The sequence below is a fragment of the Camelus bactrianus genome, chromosome 3, assembly GCF_048773025.1.
Source record: "Camelus bactrianus isolate YW-2024 breed Bactrian camel chromosome 3, ASM4877302v1, whole genome shotgun sequence".
Classification (NCBI taxonomy): domain Eukaryota; kingdom Metazoa; phylum Chordata; class Mammalia; order Artiodactyla; family Camelidae; genus Camelus; species Camelus bactrianus.
Genome location: NC_133541.1, coordinates 71001617 through 71019662, shown reverse-complemented (window position 1 = coordinate 71019662; position 18046 = coordinate 71001617). Strand labels below are relative to the sequence as shown.

Sequence of the window (18046 nt, the reverse complement as noted above, 5' to 3'; positions counted from 1 at the left end):
TGTGATGTAGTTCCTGACAGCTTTGAGTTGTAATCTGTGAGGCAGCAGATAATGAACAGTAGGATATTAGTTAATATGTTAAGTAAAATTTTTTTTTCCATTTCAAAGAATCTAGTACTCTCGTTTTCTCACTGTCTCATTTTTGAATACTGTTATACAAAGGTGAATAGTATTATTGCTTTTCCATTCCAAGTTGGGGATGTTTTCTGTATAAGTTGTTACAGATAAAAGAGGCTGAAATGAAGTAAATATTAATCCTTTAAAATGTGAGGAATTTAAAAGAAAAAAATGTGGGTTGTTGAAAGGATAAAACAGATAATACATAAAAGTTTTAATACATGCTTTGAAATTTTAATGATGTTTTCCACAGTGTTAATAACAGAGGCTGGAGAATTTTATTGACAGCCAGTTTACATGCTTCACTGTCTTTTATGAGACTGTCACTGGTCTGTAGGGGTGGGGGTAGTAAGTGGGTTCAGTTACACCCCACTACATAATGTTAGCATTCTGAGGAGGGTGTATTTAGGTTATGAAGTCTCTGCAAAGGGATGTCATGTCCCTCTGAGTTTTCTGCTCATAGTACACAGAGCAGCAGGGATTTTCAAATTTTCCTTTTAGCAAAGCAAATGTAAAACTGTGTTTGTATGCCTTCATAATAATAATAATAAAATTTCCAAATTTAGTAAGAATTTCATTTAGAATGGTCAGACTTTTGTGCTTTCTACAGAGGAATGACAATTCTTACTAATAATACGAAAATTGGAATTCCCATACCTCTCTTTGCTAGAGATGGCATCTCTGAACCCACGCAGCTTAGAGTTGTCGAACAGGAGGTACTTCCAGTGAAGCGAGCTGTCTAATGAATTCTGGATCAGTGTTTTAATTGAACCTTAGGAAAGCAGTATAGTTAATGAGCTCTTTAATATGTAGGCTTTTTTTCCTTTATTCATCCATTTGTTCGTATTCCCAGTACACAGTAGATAATAAGTTCCGTTGGATCACATGGAATTTTATGTAGGTGGAGGAGGAATGTGATAGTTAAGAATGCTTCCTGAAAAATCTTAGGACTGTGAAAATGTACAGTGTTGTCATTGTAGTAGTATGTAAAAAAAAAACACTGTTTTATATAATTACTGATATATGTTTGTGTTATTGGACATTTTCTTTTTTGGAATAAGTACATCATTATACCAATGTACAGTAAAATAGATGTATCTTTCTTTATGGGAAATACATGCTGTAGTTTGATATTTTCACTTGCTTAAGTTAAACTTATTTCTGCATCACTCTTCAGGATTTATCTTCAAAGCCAATTCAGTAATTTTAGCATGAGGAATATAAAATTATAATGTAATATTAAGACCATTTATGTGGATATAACAGGATCATTAAGTTTTTTTTGTTTTGTTTTCATATTCTTTTTCATTATAGGTTACTACAAGATACTGAGTGTAGTTCCCTGTACTATACAGTAGAAACTTGTTACTTATCTATTTTATATATAGTATCTGCAAATCTTAATCTCCCAATTTATTCCTTCCCACCACCTTTCCCCTTTGGTACCCATGAGTTTGTTTTCTGTGTCTGTGGTCTGTTCTCTTTTGTAAATAAGTTCGTTTGTGTCTTTTTTTTTTTTTTTTTTTTATTCCACATATGAGTGATATCATATAGTGTTTTCCTTTCTCTTTCTGGCTTATTTCACTTAGGATGATGATCTCCAGGTCCATCCATGTTGCTGCAAATGACATTATTTTATTCTTTCTTATGGCTGAGTAGTATTCCATTATATAAATACACCACAATATCTTTATCCAGTCCTCTGTCAGTGGACTTTTGGTTGTTTCCATGTCTTGGCTATTGTATGTAGTGCTGCTATGAGCATTGGGTGCATATGTCTTTTCAAATTAGAGTTCCCTCCAGATATATACCCAGGAGTGGGATTGCTGGATCATATGGTAAGTCTATTTTTAGTTTTTTGAGAAATCTCCATATTGTTTTCCATAATGGCTGCACCAAACTACATTCCCACCAACAGTGTAGGAGGGTTCCCTTTTCTCCACACCCTCTCCAGCATTTATCATTTACAAATAAACTGAAAAGCTTTTTGCACAGCAAAGGAAACCGTAAACAAAACAAAAAGACAACCTACGGAGTGGGAGAAAATATTTGTAAATGATGATACTGACAAGGGCTTATTTCCAGAATATATAAACAGCTCATACGACTTAATAACAAAGAAACAAACAACCCAATCCAAAAATGGGCAGAAGACGTAAATAAGCAGTTCTCCAGTGAAGACATACAAATGGCCAATAGGCTCATGAAAAAATGCTCAATATTGGTAATTATCAGAGAAATGAAGATCAGAACTACAATGAGGTATCACCTCACAACAGTCAGAATGGCCAGCATTCAAAAGTCCACAAATAATAAATTCCGGAGAGGGCGTTAAATTAAATTTATTTCTACATCACTCTTAAGGATTTGCATTCAAAGCCAAATCAGCAATTTTAACATGAGGAATATAAAATTATAATGTAAGGTTGAGACCATTTACGTGGACATAATTGGGTCATAAGTTTTAATATGGCTTTTGGTACAATAATTTTCCCATTATGTTTCTACCTGAGACTCTTGTTTTACCAAGTGGAATTTTTCCATTCCATAGGGTAAGTGATAAAAGCAGTGAAATCAATGACCTTATTTATTAAGAAACTGTGGGACAACATTCTGTGATAGCATGAGTAATTGCAAAATATTACCAGTAATTGTTAGATATAACTCATATTATTTCACTCAGAAAATCAGTTCTAAACAGATATCCCATTGTTTGCTTTGCTTTTAAAGGATTAGCACAAGCTTATAGTGTCAATTTCACATATTCATATGTCTTCCTTCCCCACATAACTTCTACACACTTTAGACACTGATTTAAGGAAATACATCCCCATATATACTATCATGTTGTTTATTCTTTCCAGAAACAAATACATATTACCAGGGAGGAAGAGAAAAATATATTTGCTCTTACTAGGGATGAAAAAGGTGATAGTATACGCATATCCCCGTAAGCTAGAGCAGAGTCCCAGTTAGTCCTCAGTCCATGAAACGAAGGACTGTGAAGATGGGATGGGAACTCAGCAGCAACATGGTGTATCTTCCTTTGTTGGGAAGTTACTGAAGCCCTAAATTTGCTTCAAAAGAGGAAAAAGCATTCCTAAACAATTTATGGTTCTCCCTTTCTCTCATATACCCGTATACATTTTCTTTTATCCTGTTTGGTTAATTTTTAAGGATGAACAGCTGAAGTCACTAAAATATGCAGGGATATTAAAAGATACAGATTCCAGTAAATAATGACAATGACTGCTGAATATCAGTGTAAATTTTTCCTCCTCACCTTCAATTATGACACTGTAAGAAGAATCAGCTGGCAAACCTGGAGAAATAAATAATTAAAGAAAAAATAAAGCTGTCATTATAGCTTAAATCAGTACTTTTCAGATCTTCATTTTTAGCCTCAAAAGACTTTGCAGGTATGAACTCCTTGTGGCAAGTCATGTGTTGCACAGTGGGGCACGTGGGGCAGCCCACCTGACACTCCTCTTCCCTGATAAGGCTTCGTAGTATGTCTGTGGAATCCAAGGGCTCCACTGCATGTTTTGAAGAGCAGCGGCTTATAACCTTAAATTTTCAGTAAATATTAGTTTTTGATGATGATGATAATTAAATCTTTCTAACACAAGTAACTATTTTGTTTAGTTAAATTCAACAAATGTTACTGAGTCCCTACTGAGTGTCATGCCTGTCGCTAAGGGCATAAGAGGATTCCTCGATCCCTTTAGTTGCACCATATTTTTACTGAAGTGTTAAATTACATGGAATTTTCCTGCTGTAGAAGCTTTTAAGTATGCTGCTTGGTTTATTCCTTGAGAATTGTGAGTTGTTTCTTGTGTTATTTTCTCACAATTTTTGTGTAGGTTATAAATGAGATTGAAAATGTTTCAGTCAGCTCTGGCGGCTGTAACAAATTACCAATAGGCTGGGTTGCTTAGAAAAAAAATAGTTATTTATTTCTCACAGTTCTGGAAGCTAGAAGTCCAGGATCAGGCAGCCAGCATGATGGGGTTCTTGGTCAGTGCCCTCCTCCTGGTTTCCTGTCAGCTGTCTTCCTGCTGTGTCCTCACATGGGGAAGGAGGGCTAGCTGCTGTCTGGCCTCTTTGTAGAGGCACTGAGCCCTCATGACCTAATTAACCTGAAAAGGTCCCACTTCCAAATACCATCACTTTAGGGTTAGGGTTTTAACATATGAATTGTGGCAGGATGCAAACATTCAATCCATTGTAATAATAAAATATTTTGTATACGTTGGGTAATTCAAATGGTTTACTGGATACAGGAGGAGAAGAAAAGGCATACAGGATATTAATGTGTGCAGAAATTCCCCTAAATTATATAAATATGGAACCAAAATGTAATTTCTTTTAACAGGCTTTCTCTTAATCAGTGGAGTGAACTCTGGCATAAAAACTTTCAAGTTCGCACTATAAAATGTACTTCCAGTCCCTAAGCCCACCCTCTTCCTAGTAGGAATGAAAAATACTAATCAGTAGTGAGTCTAGGACAGAAACGGAAAAATTTTTTTGAGCCACCCTGAGGCTTATAATCCGGGAGGCAGTCTTACAGAGAACTCTGAGAGCTGTTCTGAAGAGCTGAAGGGGAGGCCTGTAGGTATATGACTTTGACAAAGGGGTACCTGCAATCAGTCAAGCACGCATCTTGGTGGAAGGCTACTGCCATTTGCAAGGAACACATATCTTAGTTAATGGTTTTAGTGCTTTTCTAAGTATAGGAAGATACAAGACACTGGGTTCATAAAATTTTCTCCTGAAAATCTCTACCTGTCTGAGGGCCAGTTCTATCAGTTTTCCCAAAGCACGAAGTGCTTTGTCCTGGTCTTCACCCCGATCTCCTTTCAGTGATGGCAGTGGCTAATGGGATGCTTGTAAAACTGGATGGTGGGAAACATTCTTAATTTTACAATCCCTTGCCTTTCAGTCTTAATTTCAACCGAGATTTGGGAGGCATTTCATGACCAGTGTAACCAGTGCTCATTCCCAGTTCAGGCAGGGCCTTGATAGGCCACTCAAGGTGCTTTATTAGACTAGGTCCTGTTAACAGTGGCTGAAAGCCTCTGGACCCCTTGTTTTAATAGTCTGTTATAGTCCAGGAAATGGTTCCCTCTTGTTGCTGCTTCTCATATCTGGAGTTACACTGTTACAGTCATTAACCTTAGGAGATTGCGTTATTTGGTCAGCCCTATCAAATCACATAATCATCATTCATTGTATCGAAGGCTCAGTCACACAGTTGGTAATGGAAGAAATGATAATCCTATAAAAGCGGCAGCATATAAGTAACACAAGTAGTAACCTTAGTAAGTCTCAAGTATTTAAACTAAGAACTTCCATTAGTATCTCCTCTGGTCATCTGACCCAGTCTGTTCTGCACCATTCACTACCTTTTAAAGGAAATTATATATTGGAGCATTCACCAAATACAGGGTGAGTAGTGGATCATCATGACCCCTTGCAGGATTGAGAAGGGAGTGTTATCTTCCAAGGAGTTACATGGCTGGCACCAGAAGAAGAAAAATTGGTCTTTGTGGTTGAGCAGGGATTCTGCCTTGGGGGGATCTGGTTAACGCAGAGGCCCAGTGCACACTAGAGTGGAGGGGGAGGAGGCCCAAACAGGCAGAGAAGATTATGTTGAAATTTGTCTTATCTTGCCTTAAAATATGAGTTTGTTTCATCATTAGCAACTGAGTAGTCGAACCCACTTACCCAGTTTCTCAGGACGAAGTTTCCAGCGTCATCCTTAATTACTCTTCTTTGCCTCTTCCTCCATGGGCCATCCCTCCACAATCCTGTTGATTCTAAATCCAGAGCATGTCTTCAATCTGTTTCTGTCTGTTTACCTTCATTTCTGCCACTGTTGTCCAGGACCTTAGCACGTTTCTCTGTCTGTTGCAGTGGCCTCTCAGGTGCTTTTTATATTTGCACAATTGGTCCTGAATAGTCTGTTCTCTGTAATACAGTGATTTTTTTAAAGTGATAGATACATCCACTGCCTACCTTGCACCCCTCTCCACCTTTACAATTAGAATGAAATTCAAGCCTTTACCCTGAATTACAAAGCCCTCAATTACTAGTCTCTACTTCTCTGTCCTCTTCCTTTTGCGCACTCCAATCCCACTGGCCTTCCTTCCCTTCTTCAAAGGGATGCATTCAGTCCTGCCCACAACCTTTGCACCTGCTCTTTTCTCCCTCTGAAATGCAGTTTCTCCTGATCTCTGCAGGTCTCATTTTTATCTACTCATTCACATCTCAGTCAAAAAGACACTTTCTCAAAGCAAGACACTTTCTTCCTCTTTGATCAATTAGGTTAAATGCCCCCAAAGAGAAAAGACTTTTCTTTTTCAGGTTATGCTTGAGCTAAATCTTGTGGGATGGGAGAGGGTTCTCTGGGACATGGAAGGTGAAATGGTGAGATTCACACTCCAAGGAGAGAAAATAGCACAGAAGATTGCCACAGGCCCATTGGCTTCTTTGAAATCTTAATGTTTGTGTCAGTGAGCTTTGCAGACCTCTTATTCTAGCTCTTGTTAGTATTCCTCTGGCCTGGGTGTCTGGATACATGACATTTTGCACAGATTTGGGGGAAAAAATCTGAAACATTTCTTAAAATATAAGAATCCAGAATACAAAACCTGAAATCATAACTGGAGTGTTGCATCCTATCAAAAAAAAAGCCTGTCATTTTTGTTTGATTGAAAATTGAGCGTTCAAGTGTGGATTGCTTGAATTTAAGATAAAACCACTAGATGGTGCTCTGTATTCTAACTGTCAGAGAAATGTCTGTCTCTGAAAGAACAAAAGTCTTAAACCTACTGTTACCAAGACAACCTGCTTAGCTTGGTCTGGTTGCTTTTCCTTGTGCTTCTTTTTATCCGCTTCTCTCTCTCCATTTAACTGGTTTTTCTGTTTTAGGCACATGGGTTTACATGATGTTTAGTAGGGGGAGAAAGTGAAAGGAAAAAAAAAAAAAAAAGGAAATGTGCTCTGTACCATTTTGGAGTATCCAATATGTGCTAGTCCCCCTGTGGAGACTACAAAGGAAATTTGGGCCATGGTCTGAAGTAGCTTAGAAAGCAGTTTAAGATATAAGTCATAAAAGAGAAAAATTACAAAAAAACATGATAAACCTTTTTTAGTACTACATATAAGCGATAGTTAGTAGGTATGGTTTGCCCAAGGAGGCACCACATCGTGAATTAGAAGGTAACCCAGATGGATTGCTAATAAGTGGGTTACGTGGGTCAATTTATTTATACTCTCTTGTCTTATTTTCTCTAATACTTGGATTAAACTCAATGATCTCTAAAACTCCATCCAATTCCAGTACGATATGATTTTTCAGTCTCTAGAATTTATAGGAATTGCATGAAAGATTATTTTAGGCCACAGTAGTCAGAAAAGCTTTATGAATGAGTAGACATTTATAATGCATATTTGAAAAGGTAAAGTCTGAAGAAGAGAAACAGGTGAAGAGTCTGATGCTGACTGACATCCAGAAACGGGCAGAGCTGAAGTGTGTCTGTCCAGCTAAGTTTCAGGCGCTCACACAGGAAGTGTGCTGTGTACACTGGGAGGTTCATGCTCCCTCCCACGTACCTAGAGATGAGGCATGGCCTTGAGAATTACAGTGATAAAATAAAAACTTCAAGGTTTAGATTGACTTTCAGTAGAAGTCCTTAGAAATTTTGGTATCTGCTGAACCAAAACAGCAAAAGAATATTTATGGCATATGTTCATGTTAAAAAATGACATAATTCCTTTTTATCAGTGTATTTTCTGAGGACACTCTACATCAGAATCACTCGTGTTTGTTGAAACTGCATCTTTTTGGCCTACACTCAAAATGTACTGAATTGGAATCTCTTGGGGGTTCTGAACATTTTCTTTTTTGACAAGGTCCTTAGAAGAGTCTGAGGTACATCAGAAATTGAGAACATCTGCTATTACTTACAAAAGCATTAACAATTCAAATAAATACTGTAGAATGAACAGAAGTACCTGAAAACAACATACTCTTTCTCAAGAGGAGATGGAGCCTTCAAAAACCAGCTGCTGAGACAAAGGACTCATAGCTCATTTGTTTCTATATGTCAGTAAGCTTTTAAAGAGTGGCATTTGATTAAATTTCCCTCCTTTGTTGTTTGGGTTGAGTCAACATTGTATCCTGTTCAGGGTACTATTTAACAGATATTTTAAGTGAATGAATGAAGGAGAAGAAAAGGGTGGAATTTACAGCTAGTAAAAAGGAAGGGAACCTCATGGAAAGCCATTAGAATACCTGACTTCTTGTTTTAGCTCAAATGTCATGTTCTCAGATACTAACTCCCTTGACTACTGTATCTTAATTAGCACACTCAGCTTTCTCTCATAACTGTTTATTTTATTATAGCATTTATCACATTATGAGTTTATTGCCTTCTCTGTGTTTGTTCATTGCGTATCTCTACATATACATTTTGGGTTCCTGGTGGAAACCTTATTTCTTTTTCTTTTTATTTTTTAATCCATCATTGTATTAACAGAGCCTACAGAGTGGCTTCCAATTGGTGAATAAAGGAAAAATAAATGTGACAATTGGTTTGTAAGTAAATCACATAATTTCATTAGAGGGACATGAAAGGCCAAAATACCACTTTTATATCTACTATTGATACAAACATTTTCACTACTAGAACTTCATTACATGACGGTTGGAAAAGCTTACTGTTAACAACTGTTAACACCATAATGTGCATTTTGAGTTCCTTTTTAAAATGGTGTCTAATGGATCAAATACTTGATTGCATGTAGAGGGAATAGGAAGAGGAAGAATTACAGAGTACATAGAACACTCCATGGAAGAAGTAATCAGAACAGGAGCAGATTCCTGAGTGTGTGAAATGAAAAGGGCAGCAGAATGGGAGAGACATGTATGTGTCTTCTACCTTCTGATATATTCAGCCCTCAGACAAAGGCTTTAACTAGTGTTTCCAGCAAGGCACCAATAACTGTTCTAACAAATACCTATTTCTCATAAACTTACTTCAAGACATATTGCAAGATACTTTTATAGATTCACATGGAGACAGATCCAAAAAAATATTGCTATGGTTTCTGTCAGAGTGTTTTGCCTATGTTTTCCTCTGGGAGTTTTATAGATTTCAGTCTTAAATTTAGGTCTTTAATTCATTTTGAGTTGATTTTTGCATATGAAGTTAGAGAATGTTTTAATTTCATTCTTTTGCATATGGCTGTCCAGTTTTCCCAACACTGTTTACTGAAGAGACTGTCTTTTCCTCATTGCATATTCTTGCCTCCTTTGTCGTAGGTTAATTGACCATGTAAGTTTAGGTTCGTTTTTAAGCTCTTTATTCTGTTCCATTGATCTATATGTCTCTTTTTGTGCCCAGTACCATACTGTTTAGATTACTGTAGCTTCATGGTATAGTTGAAATCAGGGAACATGATACTTCTAATTTTGTTCTTTCTCAAGGTTGGTGAGCATAGTGTATCTTTCCATTTTGTTCATCAATGTCTTAACAGTTTTCTGAGTACAGGTCTTTTACCTCCTTGGTTAGATTTATTCCTGGGTATTTTATTCTTCTTGATGTGATTATATGGCATTGTTTTCCTCATTTCTCTCTCTCATAGTTCATTGTTAGAATACAGAAACAGATTTCTATATATTAATTTTGTGTTCTGCAACTTTACTGGGAAGAATGTTAAATGCTCAGTTAAAACATTTGATTTACTATAAAGAATTTATCAGCTTAATTCCTTTTAAGGAATCAAGTAAATATTTTGGGGTTAATTGCTACTAATGGCGAGCAAGTGAAATGTGTGTTTCTAGTTTAACATCAGATTTATTTAAGGACAAAGCAGTTTTACCTTAACAATTTTTGGCAGTAGCCTTTTAAAAGCCTGTTACGCATTGAAAAAGTGAATTGCATTATTTGAGAATGTTAAGCATTTCCCAGAACAACTGAGCACAAAGCCATTTATCTACAATTTCATCTCCAATTATTCATAAAACAGATTTTTAATATATGACAGAGTTCTTGGGTAGGTCCGGATATAGTGTCCTATTTCAAGATTAAGCTAGAATTTTTAAAGTGGCATTTAGTCCTCGACCATTAAGTTATTGACAATAAGGCCACCATTTCTTCACCAACTTGATAACTATCAAATCAACAGGCATTTCCTGAGTTCTCATTATGTGCTTAGGCTTATGATAGTCACTTTGGTGTATTAGAAGACATGGTTATGGTTCCTGTATTCCAACAAAACAGTATTTTGGAGAAAAATATGTGTAATTCTGAAAGTCCACTAATACATACTTAATTGTTAAATTGTTTGAAATTGACAGTTCAAAATGAGTTTAGAGAATGAATAATGGAGAGAAGCTTTCATGGCTGGAATTGTTAAAAGTTTTGATTCAGGAGGGGGAGGACATGTGCTGGATTTGTCTTAAAGTCTGCCTGAGATCACAGAAGAGAAGAAAGGAAATTATTCAGGGCAAGGATTCAGTGTGTATTGAGGCTGGGATAAGAGAAATGATCTTGGAAACCTTTAGGCTGGTACTTGGAGGTAGGGGTGCTGAATGGTCTGTGTTATGGAACAGAGAGTCACTCCAAGACTTTATTTTGCTTCCCAGGCTGAAAACTACTCAGAGGAGACATGTGTGGACTTACTGATCATTTCTGACACATAGCAGATCAGTCTCACCCAGCATGTTGCCCAAAACAGTGACCTGGCTGGTTGATGGGTGATGGGTAAATCACTTGGGTAATTTAATTTCATATGTTCAAATAGAATAGGACATATCAGTGAATAAAGTTTTGTAATCCCAGACGCACAGATTCTCTATTTCATCTCTAATCATATCAAATAGCCCCCCCCCCCGCCTTTTTCTCTTTAACTTGTGATCTTAAAAATGGACTATTAAAGCAATGTCATTGGGTATAATTTTGCATTTTAGTGTAAGAATTATAAGAAATGGTACTGGTTTCCGTGAACCCTGTATGCAAATTGTTGGTAAATAATTAGTAAAATGTTGAACAGATCCTGGCCCTTGTGAGAGAATTGTGTTGCTTTGGTGGGTCACGTTGGGTCAGAGAGCCTGTGTGTTTCACTGTCTCCAGAGCGCTGCAGACATCTGTTAACCGTAGGTGTCTGGGCGCACTGAGCACTAGCCACGAGATAACAAATACACCTATACAAATACAATTTAGGTTTGAAAAATAACACACATCTGGCTTAGACTCACATGGATTCCTTTCCTGGTTTCTGACACAAAGTGTCTGTGGACAGAATGAAAGAGAAAGCCGGAGGGGTGAGGGAGGGGGAAGGAGGTCCGGCTGCCCGCGGAACGGGACGCTCGAGTGCTTCATGGAGGAGAAAAGATTAAAACCCAGCTTCCTCGTGGGTGACAAGGGGTGAAGACTGCCGCCTCACCTGCTGCTCCGTGTTGTTTTGGGGCTGATAACAGACAGAATAAAGCCAACGTGCAGCCTGTGCTCCGTCCGAGTCGCTCACAGAGCCGAGTGTGACTAAACGGCCCAGGGAGCTCGCAACGGAGCTGCACCACTTGGAGCTGGTTTTCTGTTGTTACTTTTCTTTGAATCTCAGCTATCAGCTAAGCAAATCTTAGCCCATGTGAAGCAACCCACTGAACATGCAGGAGTCTGGGTGGACACGTGGGCTTGTGTTGCTTAATCTTAGCCATAATTTGCATCTTCTCACCAGAGGAGACAGAAAAATATTCCACACTCTTCTAGAGGCCTCATGTGCACTAGCAGAATTGGCATTAGACATTAATCACATATTCCTGGTATTACCATTTGGTTCTGTGCAAAATCATACAGGGGATTCTGTTTTAAAACCACGATTCATGTATAAAATCCATGTAATTGATACAATATGTTTCAGGCGTTCAAATGAGGTAGTTCTCTTTATATTGGCATGCGGTATTTTTTGAGAATTATTAAGTAACCAAAGGAACAGAACAGAGCTCATAGTAAGGAATGTTTGTATGGTGAAGTGATACATAACAGACATATATATTATCTGCTGACCTGAAATAAATAGACTGCCATATCTTTCTCTAGCAAAGATAGGTTTATTCAGGATCAGCAGGGAATTGCAGTTTAAGGTCTGCAGCCATGGAGAGGCACACGCAAGTGCCTGCATGGCAAGGGAAAACAGGTTTTAAGGTTTTAGAGAAAGGAAAAAAAGTTGGGAGGGCTATTGATGAAAAGAGAGCCCATGGCTTTTCATTGGCTGAGTCATTGCCAGGAAAGAAGAGGAGTCTGGCTGCTTCTTGTTGGGCTCAATTTTTCTACAGATTGAAGGTTTGTGGTAGTAACGCGTCGAGCAAGTCTATCGGTGCTATTTTTCCAACAGCATTTGTTCACTCCCTGTCTGTCACGTTCTGGTAATTCTCATGTATTTCAAATTTTTTCATTATTATTATATTTTTTATGGTGATGTGTGATCTGTGAGCTTTGATGTTACTATTGTAACTGTTTTGAGGCACCTTGATCTGTGCCTGTATAAGACAGCAAACTTGGTGATAAATGTGTGTGTTCTGATGGCTTCACCAGCCAGCTGTTCCCCGTCTCTCTCCTTTCCATCGGGCCTCCCAATCCTCTGAAACAACAGTATTGAATTAGGCCAGCTAATAATCCTGCAGTGGCCTCCAATGTTCAAGTAAAAGGAAGAGTTGCATGTCTCTCACTTTAAATCAAAAGCTAGAAATGATTAAGCTGAGTGAGGAAGGCACGGCAAAAACTGAGGTAGGCTGAAAGGTAGGCATGTTGTGCCAAACAGGTAACCTTGTTGTGAATACAAAGGAAAAGATCTTGAAAGAAATCATCAGTGAACACAAGATAAGAGAGCAAAACAGCCTTATTGCTGAGATAGATAAAGCTCTAGTGGTCTGGGTAGAAGATTAAACCAGCCACAACATTCCTTTAAGCCAAAGCCTAGTCCAGAGCAAGTACCTAATTCTCTGCAAGAAGTCTGAAGCTATGGGTTCATGAAGGAAAGAAGCCATCTCCAGAACATCAAAGTGCAAGGTGAAGCAGCAAGATGTAGCTGTGCTCGTTAATGAAGGGGGCTGCAGTAAACAGCAGATTTCCAGTGTAGACTAAGGAGCTTTATTATGGGAGAAGATGACATCTAGGACGTTCACACCTAGAGAGAAGTCAGGACTGGCTTCCAAGCTCCACAGGACAGGCTGACTCTCTTGTTAGGGGCTAATGCAGCTGGTGACTTGAAGGTGGAGCCAGTGCTCATTGACGGTTCCAAAAATCCTGGGGCCCTGAAGAGTTACACTAAATCTACTTTGCCTGTGCTCTCTAAATGGAACAGCAGAGCCTGGGTGACAGCACATCTGTTTACAAGGTAGTTTACTGAATATTTTAAGCCCACTGTTGAATCCTACTGCTTAGGAAAAAAAAAAATAGTCTTTTCAAAGTAATACTGCCCATTGACCTCTGGTCACCCAAGAGCATGGTTGGAGATGTACAATGAGATTCATGTTTTCATGCTGCTGACACCATGACCATTCTGCAGTCCATGGATCCAGGAATAATTTCAACTTTCTAGTCTTATGACTTAAGGACTACATTTTGTAAGGCTTTAGCTGACAGAGTGATTCCTCTAATGGTTCTTGGAAAAGTCAATTGAAAACCTTCTGGAAATTATTTGCCATTTTAGATGCCATTAAGAACATTCATGATTCATGGAAGGAGGTCAAACTAATAGCATTAATAGGAGTTTGGAAAAAGTTGATTCCAACTCTCATGTATAATTTGGAGGGTTCAAGACTTCAGTGGAGGAAGTAACTGCAGATGTGGTGGAAGTAGCAAGAGAACTAGACTTAAAAGTGGAGCCTGAAGATGAGAATGAATTGCTACAGTCTCGTGATAAAACTTGAATGGATTAGGAGTTACTTGTTATTGATAAGCAAAGAAAGTGTTTGCTTGAGATAGACTCTACTCTTGGTGAAGATGAGGAGAAGGTTGAAATGACAAAAGGATTTAGAACATTCCATTAACTTAACTGATAGAAGCAGAGGCAGGTTTTGAGAGGAGAGACCCCAGTTTTTGAAAGAAATTCTGCTGTCAGTAAAGTGTATGCTACAGAGCACACAGCATGGCATGCTACAGAGAAGTTTGTGAAAGGAAGAGTCAGTCAGTGTGGCAGCCTTCAGTGTCTTATTTTAAGAAATTGCCACAGCCAACCCCAGCCTTCAGCACCCAGCACCCTGATTGGTCAGCAGACACTGACAAGGAGGCAAGACCTTCCACCAGCAAAGAGACTACAGCTCAGTGAAGGTTCAGATGATGGTTAACATTTTTTAGCAGTTAAGTATTTTTAAAATTAAGGTCTATAGACTTTTTAAGACATAATTTTATTGCATACTTAATACACTGCAGCATGATGTAAACATAACTTTTATATGATCTTTTTGGGTAACCAAAAAATTCACATGACTCACTTTACTGTCATATTTGCTTATTGTAGTGGTCTGGAACTGGACTCACAATATCTCCGGGGTAGGCCTGTAATAGGTTAAATATTTTATGATCATTGACTACCAGTTGATACCAGCAAAAATCTCTATCTTTGGGTCTTTACTCAAATATCTGCTTCACAGAGAGTTCCCTGAATGCTGTGCTAAAATTGTAACTCCTACCTGGACTCCAGCCATCACATGTGTCCGGTGCTCTATGCTCTCTCCCGACCTCGACACATGCTTGTTGACCAAGAGGAAAGTTTAAACTGTGTAGTCGAAGTCACTCTTGGACTTCAGAGCTTTTAGTGGATGAAAGCAACAAAGCAGTAAGTTGATTCTTTTCTCCCTGTCATCCCTAATCATAGCTTTTCTTCAGAACGCCAGGGTTTTCATTTCTCTGGATAATTATGCTCCTTCTGCCTTCACCTACTATCATGTGCTTTCTTAATATTATTTCCTGTATTTACTCGTGCTTTTTAGTTGTCAAAAATAAACGAAGCTCTTTTCTTTTCAAGCAAGTTAATCCTAACCTCAAGCTACTATTTTCTTCGTTTCTTTAAAGAATTTGCTAATATTTTTAAAATAGTATAAAATAAATTCTTGCTCTTGGTTAAAAACAAAAGTGGAATTTACCAAGAACAAAAACTAATGAAATATCTAGTTTGAAGACCCCTTAAAAGCCATTAATAAATTATTATTTTGTTTATTCAAAAATATTGAGAATTGGCTATGTGACAGGCACTATTTCAGGCTCACGTGGATACACATATCTCTGTGTATCTATATGAGCCTTAAAATTAGTTCTAAAATTCCATTTTATTTCATGATCTCTATTGGACTAGGGCACAAAGGACAAACATTTTTTTTCCTTTTTCTGCCACTGCTCATTTAAGATGACTCTATAGGCTAGGACTTTCTTACTTTCAGGCCATCCGTATGAAAACATTCATATGAAGACATTGTTAAATATATCATTGGAGGACAGGATTATGTTTTCGTAAGTTGTGTTTGTCTCTCTTTGTAAATACAAAACTAAAGGTTTTTTAGTGAAGATAATTTTTTACATTAATAATAGAATTTTGGTTTCCTTTTATCAGTGAGGACACATACAATTACCATATATATTAAAGAATATAAAACAAAGAATAATTGCAATTTAATAGATACTTTGACAGAAAGAAACAGCACAAAATTAGTATATATTTACTTGCAGTAAAGACCCCTAACTGGAATTTAATATTATAGATGAAGGTACGTTATTAAACATTTATCTACCAACAAAATATATGCTCTGAGCCAGCCTCTGGCTACTTCTAAAAGATAATTAAACTTTCGGGATTATATGTTCATAGCTCCCTAAGCAAATACCAAGCAATGCCTTTATTTCTGCTATAACCTCCATTAATTGTTACCATACAGGCTTAATGATTAGGAGCACTGACTGTCAAAATGTCAAAATAGTACATTAAAAATATCAGTGTAATGCAGGTTTTAATTTATTCCATTTTTAATCTGGTTTGATGTGCATGGCGATGAGATTTTATTTATTTATTTTTTTTAAATATAATGTATTAGAGGTTCTTAGTAAAGTAAAGTATGACTTTTTAGGGTAATGTCAATGTTTACAAGAAAGTCAAAGCAAACCACTGAGAACATTAAAAAAAAATCTCTGATTTAATGGACAGTAATTTGTCTTATTTAATAGAGATGTAAAATGTTTCTAACAGTGCATTAAGGCAATGGAAATAAATTAGGGCTATGTTATTATGGAATAATTACATAATCTTAGTAATAAGATTAATTCGAAGAAACTAGCTGATGTAACATTGGATTTTCAGACATTCATATGGTGGCTTTGGGGAGAGTATTCCAAAGGTGGGAATAGAAGAGGTGTTTCTATTACTAAGCTTAGAAAAATGTTTGTCATTTTCCTCTTGTAATTCATTACATTAAAATTGAGAGCTTTGGTTTCTTTGTATGTCTCCACCTACCTCCTCCCTCTGCTCCCTGTGCCTGCTGTGTGCTGGAACCTCGGGCTTCCTTCCCCCCTCCCTCCCTCCCTCCTTCCTTCCCTCCCTCCTTCTTTCTTTCCTTCCTTCCTTCTTTCCTTCCTTCCCTCCCTCCTTCCTCCCCTCCCTCCCTCCTTCCTTCCTTCCCTCCCTCCTCCCCCTCCCTCCTTCCTTCTTTCCTTCCTTCCCTCCTTCCTTTGTTCCTTCCTTCCCTCCCTCCTTCCTCCCTCCCCTCCCTCCCCCTGCACCAACGCAGCAGTATCCTTGCTGCTGTTCTTGCTGTATCTCCCAAATAGCAGGGAGACTTTTCTCCCTCAGTATAAGAGCTGAAAATCATTCCATTTAATTTAAGGCATCACACATCCATGAAATGCTTTTAAAAATCTGATATTAGTAAGGTAGATGTGAATGTTTAAATCAAATTAAATCCAAGGAGTTTTTTTTCTTACCGCACTAAGATGTTGGTATAATTGCATCATGTTGGTGGTTTATGATTTCTTAAGTGGAAATATGAATTCCTCTACTAAGGATTAGCACTAGAGATTAACTATTGAAGCTACTTTAACGTAGTTAGAAGTTTTATGAGTGTTGCATTGATACAGTTAAGTTTGGAAAAGACATAGCATACTTTAAAAATGTAATAGAATGTGTTCAACAAATGTTATTTGTAAATCTTCATCTTTTTTTAATACTAAAAATTAAGTGATAGGTTGACCAGTAGCACTATTAAAAGCTGAAAATAGAAGTTTATATATGATATTTTTGACATTATTCTTGGGAAACTCTTGGGAACCATTCTCTTATTACTTACATCTTTCTTGTAAAATAAGTACCCTTATTTCCTTGTTGGGAGCAAAATGCAGTTTACATTTGAAGGTGGTATGTAGGCAAGTCTAACTAGAAGGAACAATAATTGATCACTGTTTTGTTTTAGAAGAGGAACAGCGCGGATGTCCAGCTCCTTGACTCCCTGTACTGTACACGCCCTTTTGGTAAGTTGTCGGTGTTTGAAACATTGCCCTTTTCATTGTGAGAGGCAGATCAGAACTGCTCTTGTCTTCTGGTGGCCTCTCAGGTCCCCGGGTCAGCTGCTGCAGCCCAGCACGGTCCTTGGTCCGGTCACCCTGGATGGAAAACATTTTTGGGGTGCCCTCCTGTTTGTGGATCGGGACACTTCAGCCTGCAGTTACTTTGCTAGCCTGTGAAAATTGGGCCTTGGAAAACTGGTTGGTTGTATTCTGAGGTCTTTTTATTACTGATTCTAATCTTAATTTTTCATGTTAACCAAGGCGGGTGATATGCCCACCTTTTCTACTCCCTTTTCTGGACCATCTCTGTCCCTCAGTGTCCAGGTGGAATGTCAACCCTCACATAAAGCTTCCCCCCACTCTCAGCTACA

The 18046-nt window shown here is 37.8% G+C and overlaps 1 long non-coding RNA gene across 1 annotated transcript in view; it reads left to right on the top strand.

Moving 5' to 3' along the window:
- LOC141575261 (uncharacterized) overlaps positions 1-17641 on the top strand; it is a 136775-nt gene extending 119134 nt beyond the window's left edge. Inside the window, exons 2-3 of the long non-coding RNA XR_012502722.1 lie at positions 14780-14964; positions 17582-17641. This is a non-coding gene — a long non-coding RNA (uncharacterized LOC141575261). The remainder of the gene's footprint in view (positions 1-14779; positions 14965-17581) is intronic.
- Positions 17642-18046: the final 405 nt, after the last annotated feature.